Source organism: Mirounga leonina, unplaced genomic scaffold, assembly GCF_011800145.1.
Source record: "Mirounga leonina isolate KUSES-001 unplaced genomic scaffold, KU_Mleo_1.0 Mir_197, whole genome shotgun sequence".
NCBI classification, from domain to species: Eukaryota; Metazoa; Chordata; class Mammalia; order Carnivora; family Phocidae; genus Mirounga; species Mirounga leonina.
Window position 1 is genome coordinate 2,671,185 of NW_023270494.1, and position 6,701 is coordinate 2,677,885.

General features: G+C 50.0%; 1 pseudogene; it reads right to left on the minus strand.

Annotated features, from left to right (window-relative positions):
* Positions 1-2,698: 2,698 nt before the first annotated feature.
* LOC118024404 lies at positions 2,699-3,068 on the minus strand (annotated as a pseudogene).
* Between the last annotated feature and the right edge of the window lie 3,633 nt (positions 3,069-6,701).

Here is a 6,701-nt window from a genome sequence, read left to right on the forward strand (position 1 = left end):
GATGTACACAACATAAAACCACTAATTACATTCACACTGTTACAACCACCACCACCGTCTGTCTCTGGAGGTGTTTCATCGTCCCAAACTGACAGTGTCCCCATGGAACACCAGCCCCTGACAACCTCTCAGCTTTCCGGATTCGACGACTCCAGGTACCTCACGTAAGTAGAATCCGAGAGGATCTGTCCTTTTGCAACTGGCTGATTTCACCGAGCACCGTGTCCTTGAGGTTCCTCCATGTGTAGTCGGTGTCAGAATGTCCTTCCTTTTTATGGATGAATCAGATTCCCTTGTCTGGATGGACCCCATATTGCTTACCCGCTCATCCATCGATGGCCAAAATGGGGTGCTTCCGTCCCTTGACTGTAGGTGATACTGCTTCTGTGGATCTGTGGACATGGGAGGTACACATACTAACCAGGGCTTTTAAATATACTGAATTGTCAACATTTAATACTTGGGAGATTTCACCCTCCAAGAATATCCAGTGTCCAGCTTCTTGTGAAAGATAGGGCACTGTGGCCACACTGGGCTGTGGTCCTGTGTGTCAGTGACCGGCAGTGAGCAGCTCCTCATCCCGGGACAGTGGCATCCAGACACAGACCAGAGGCTGACTGCCGTACGTTATAGTGCTTACGTTGTTGTTTTCCTTTTAGTCGAGTTAAAAAAAAGCCAAAATATTTCCATTACCTGCGTCTCTATCAAACGTGGAAAATAGGAAACAGGTGGAAAGGTCTCCATGTTTCGGGGAGAGAAGAGTATTCCTGCGTATGGAGTATGCACGCAGGGTAGGTCTGCGGGCCAAGAGCCCAGCGGATCTGGTTCATCCCCAGCAAACGGGTCCCTCTCCCGTTTTGATTTCCCGCAGGGCATTTTAGTGGACCTCTGGCTGGGTTCCGGATGAGGCTCAGTTCTACTAGTAGGTGACTAAGTCATCTAGGTCATGATATCCTAATCATGGGTTTGATTTCTGATTAGTGGAATCCTAATCGCCCCCACTGCGAACCTGTTAGGCATAGGAAGCAAGCAGGTGTGGACGGTTGAGTGGTGGCCGCTGGGAAGACACGCGCAGGTCCTGACCCTCCTTACCTCTGAATGTGAGCCTTTATGGAAGAGGGTGCTTGCGGATGTAATTAAGGATCTGGAGATGACATCATCCTGGATTAACTGAGTGGGTCCTAAGTCCAATGACAAGGGTCCTTCTAAGAGACGGAGGAGTAGAAGGCCCAAGCAGGAGGGGCAGCCACGGGACCACAGAGACAGAGACTGGAGCGAACAGCCACAAGCCTGCAGGTGCGGGCAGCCACTGGGAGTGGGAAGGCAGGAAGGATCCTCCCCTACAGCCTTGAAGGGGTGGCCCAGGCCGACTTCTGAGCTCCAGAGCTGTGAGAGAATGAGTCTGGGATGTTTTAAGCCCCCCAGTTCGTGCTCATTCTTACAGTGCCAACATAGCGGGTGGCCAGATTCTCTCTGTGGGTGAAAGGGAAGCGTGGCATCCTTATGGATGCAGGTGACGCAGGATACGAACGCTTTGGTTGCATGGTGGCCTCTGTGGTCAGTATAACAGGACAGGAGGCCTTGCTCAGCCTACGTACTAGCAAAAGGGCAAAACTACATGAATCCCCATTTTAACCAAGAGGAAAATGGGCACAGAGAGGATGCGATTTACCCGGGGTCTGGTACATAATCCATGGCAAAACCGAATATGGGATCCCCCCCCCAAAAAAAAACAAAGAGCAAAGTGTAGGTAGTGATGATGAATGCTTCTCACTCAGGGTGAGAGGAGGCAGGAGGGCCCTGGCTTTTCAGGTTATCTTTCAAAAGAATTTTCAGGTCCACATAGCACCTCTTTGCAGTTGGGAATTGTGGGTCTTTAGGATGAACGTCCGTCTCTGTGCTTGCTTACGGGCCATTTGTATTTCTTAGAACTGACTGTAACCACGTTTCATATGAGAAGAGCAAACTTCTTTTGAAAAGGACATAAAAAAAAGAAAATGATGTAAATAAGAAACACTACTTGTTTAATGAAGTCTTAAGAGTAGCGATATCAAGAATCACATGACCAAAAGCAAACCCGGAGCCAGAGACTTTTCAAGGCCAGTCCTCCCTCGCGGGTGTGGCGCAGGAGAAAGGACTTGTCCTGGACGGACACACCGGGCTCCCCACTGCCAGGGCCGGACGCGGCGGATTCATGCTTGTGGCAGGTGCTGTCGTCTGCCTGTTCACCTGAGGCTTTCACACAACACACCGGCCTTCCCGAGGGCTTGTCTCTGCGGTGTGGTTGACTCAGAAAGGCTGGTTCTTGCATTTGTTTTCCAGAATGAGTTTCTCACAAGGAGCTGCTGGTTAAAAGAACCCCTTCCCTAGTTAATTCCAGATGGGGAATACATTCAACCTGCATATTTTATGAGGAGGGTAGGAGGTATCCGTTAAGGTGTTTTCTCTGTTTAAAAATCAAGCAATCTGAGGATTGCTTCAATCTGATGATTGAAAAGGGTCGTTCTGCAAAGTGAGCCAGCAGGAGGCACTTCACCAGGATTTGCCCTCCCTGCGGCAGGGCCCCCCCCCCACCGCAAAGCCTTTTTTTTTTTTTTTTTGCTCCAGGCAATGAAAGGGAAACTTTGTTGAGGCCCCAGGTCCTTGGGCTCGGGCAGGAGGCCACCCTGCGGGCGAAGGAAGAGCTGGTTGAGGGGCCTTATTTGACCTCTTTGGGGCGCGGGTTGTTGGTGTGGCGCAGTTGACAGCCCCGGGGATGCCGCCGAACAAAATGCTTGCCGCGGTTCGTCTGGTGGCAGTTGTATTTCTGGGCCAGTGTGTGAAGGGAAGGCTCGATGATGATGCCAGCCTGCAGATGAAGCACCAAGTGCAGGGTGGACTCTCTCTGGATGTTGTAGTTGGACAGTTCTGCCATCTTCCAGCTGTTCGCCCACAGAAATCAGATGCGGCAGGTCAGGCAGGATGCCCTCCTTGTCCTGGATGTTGGCTTTGACATTCTCAGTGGTGTCAGTGGGCTCCACCTCGAGGGTGATGGTCTTGCCTGTCAGGGTCTTCTCAAAGATCTGCATGCCTGCGTCCGCTCGTGGTAGGGAGAAGAGGACTTGACGCTTCTAAGAGGATTGGCGCACTGTACGGCCCGGAGAAAAGCTTCATACCCCTCCTGCATGAACTCGGGTTTGCCCAGGAAGATCATCCACACACCTAAGTCCTCATGGGATAGCTTGGGCTGGCCCAGAGGACAGGCCTCTCTCTCAAAGGCCGGCTCGCCCCCCGGGACCCAGGCCAGCTCAGAATCCTGGCCCCACATGCCCAGCTCAGCAGACCCGGCCGTTGTGTGGAACCTGGTCCGTGTGGACAGGCTCTGGGTCACCCCCTCCCATACCTGGACTCTCACAGCCTCCTGCGCAACCAGTGGGCCGAACTCTCAAGACAGCCCCAGCAAAGCCTTAAGAAGGCTGGTGCTCACTGGAGCATCCCTGCCCACCTTCCCTGAGCCTCTCTGATGGAGGATGGGGGCTTAGCCAGGCTCTGGGGGTGGGGGGGTGCACACTCAAGCTGCTCCTCCTGGCTCCCCTCCCCCAGCCCAGCCTTTGGGTCCCTCCCTGGCGGCATATTTATTAGCCAACCAGAGGACCAGGGCAGCTCTGGGGAAGCCAGCTAAGCCGACTGAGCCCTGCTATTGAGGCTCCCTGGCCTGAAACACAGCCCCTACTTGCAGCCTCCCTGCTTTTTGTTTTGATTTTTGGTGGGGTCCCGGAATCTGTTTTTTCAAAAATTGTGCTAAAATACACAGAACATGAAACTTACCATTTTAACTCTCTCAAGCGTATAATTCAGTAGCATCTAGTACCTTCAAGATGCTATACAAGCGTGACTACTCTCTGGTTCCCGGACATTTTCATCTCGCCACAAGGGAGCTATACTCACTCAGCAGCTGCTGACCAACCCCCCCAGCTCCCCCCCCCCCAGCCCCGCAGCCCTCCCCTGCTTTCTGCCTCCTAGGATTTGTCTATTCTGGACATGCGGCAAAAAAGGAATCCTGTGATGTGGGGCCTTTTGTGTCTTTCTTCCCCTCTGCGTGTCTCTGAGGGCCATCCATGCAGCGGGGGGCGGGGAGCGGGGAGGGGACTTCCCTCCTTTCCAGGGCGTGTCATGTCCCGTGGTGGGGACGCACCGCACTTCGCTGATCCCTGCTTCTGTCTACACCCGTGTCTTTGGGCTGTTTCCACCTTTTGGCAATTATCAAGAATGCTGCTATGGACATTCGTTCCTGGGACATGCACCAGCCGTGGCACCCCTGGTCACCCGCGCCTGCGTGTGTCCCCTGCTGAGGAAGCCCTGGCCTGCTTTCCATGTGGCTGCCGTGCCACGTCTGCAGAGGCACCTGTCACTTTCCTTTCTTTCTCTTCTTTTATTATGATGGTCCTCCTTTGGGTGTAAGGTGGCATGCTGTGGCTTGGACTTGCATTTCCCAGGTGAGTGTCCTCTCTGCGCTCCTTGGTGGCTTGCTTGTCACCGACACCTCCTCCGATTCTTGGGTCCAAAAGGAAGTAGAACTAGGTCAGCGGCCTCCAAGCTGCTTTGTCCATGGAGCCCTTGCAAGAATTTGGAAAAATGCCCTTTTGGTACCTTTTGAGGTTGGTATCTACCGTTTTTTGTCATTAAGTTCACAAGGGTGCAAAGGATGGGATTTCTGGTGTATTGTAAACACCAACTTTTACTTTATTTTATTTTATTTTAAGATTTTATTTATGTATTTGAGAGAGAGAGAGATTGCAAGGGCAGGAACACAAGCAGGGGGAGTGGGAGAGGGAGTAGCAGGCTTCCCGCCAAGCAGGGAGCCCGATGCCGGGCTCGATCCCAGGACCCTGGGATCATGACCTGAGCCGAAGGCAGACGCTTAACGACTGAGCCACCCAGGCACCCCAAACACCAACTTTTAAAAAATAGAACAGTTCCTCGCTCTGTAGAAGCAAAACCTGACATTCTGTCCTGCTTTCAAGGTCATTGAGTAAATCCTGTTCCTCAGTCACAGACAAACCAAACCAGCAAACCGCTTTGCACCCTAGGATAACCCCAAATCTCAGCGTCCCCCAATAAGAAAACCCTGTTTATTTCCTGTGAACCTCTGATAATCAGAATTTTAGCCCTGACCTTTGCTCTTCCTGTCGTGTGTCCTGATCTTTAGGATTAGCATAATCATGTGAGAAAGTGGCCGCTGGAAACTCGGTTTTCTTGTGACTTTTTTTTGCCTTTTAAATACTTGATGGCGTTTTTTGTTTGGTGAAGTCAGCCTCCCCTGCACTCTTTGCAAGAAAAGTTTCTTTTCTTTTCCTAAATGCAACTGCCTCCCATTTCCCTGGGGCCATTCTTTTAAATATATCAAATGAAATGTAAATAATGTAGTGAAGTGACCTCTGAGACCAGAGAGACCAGAGAGATAGACAAATTCTTCTTGGTTCTTCTCTCTTTCACCTGGGGGGGGGGGGTCCTGTCTCACTTCTTCCCCTGAATTTTATTTTAATAAAAACATTTTTATGTTTGAAAGTAATTCACTAATCACTCAAGCATAGGTTTCTTTCTTTCTTTTTTTTTTTTTTAAAGATTTTATTTATTTGACAGAGAGAGATACAGCGAGAGAGGGAACACAAGCAGGAGGAGTGGGAGAGGGAGAAGCAGGCTTCCCGCTGAGCAGGGAGCCCGATGTGGGACTCTATCCCAGGACCCTGGGACCATGACCTGAGCCGAAGGCAGGCGCCCAACGACTGAGCCACCCAGGCGCCCCCAAGCATAGGTTTCTGCAAGAAAAGCATAATTTAAATTTAACGTGTTATTTCCGGCAACTCTAAGGCTCTTAGTATGAAAAAAAAATTATTCTGGATTGAGTAATGCAATTAATCAATTGACCAAACAAACGTAAGTATATTAAATTGTGGTATATATTTATTATATATGTAATATATAATATATAAATACAATATATATAAAAGTTAAAATTTTGAACTGCACCTTTTTTTTTTTTTTTTAAAGATTTTATTTATTTATTTGACAGAGAGAGAGACAGCGAGAGCAGGAACACAAGCAGGGCGAGTGGGAGAGGGAGAAGCAGGCCTCCCGCCGAACAGGGAGCCCGATGTGGGACTCGATCCCAGGACCCTGGGATCATGACCTGAGCGGAAGGCAGACGCTTAACGACTGAGCCACCCAGGTGCCCCTTGAACTGCATCTCTTAATGAGATGGATGGAGCTGCATGTTTTCAAATAGTTCATATGTCTTTGGGTGAGTATTATTTATTTCCTAAGACTTGGTTCATTCCTGTTTTTCATTTATTAGTGTAGACTATGAGAAAACTTCATATAAATTCACATGATAATGGGAGAGTTTTGCTAGGGCTATGTTCCTCCTCTTTCTGAACTTTTTTTTTTAAGATTTTATTTATTTGAGAGAGAGTGAGGGAGGGAGCACGAGGGGGGAGGGGCAGAGGGAGAAGCAGGCTTCCCGCTGAGCAGGGAGCCCATTGCCGGGCTGGATACCAGGACCCAGACATCACGACCTGAGCCAAAGGCAGTCGCTCAACGCACTGAGCCACCCAGGCGCCGCTTTCTGAACTTCTTTGGAGATTTAAGTCAAAAGCCACGCAGTGATTTATCACCAAAAACAAAATTTAAAAAATTGACTGGATTAGGTTCTCTTCCGCATG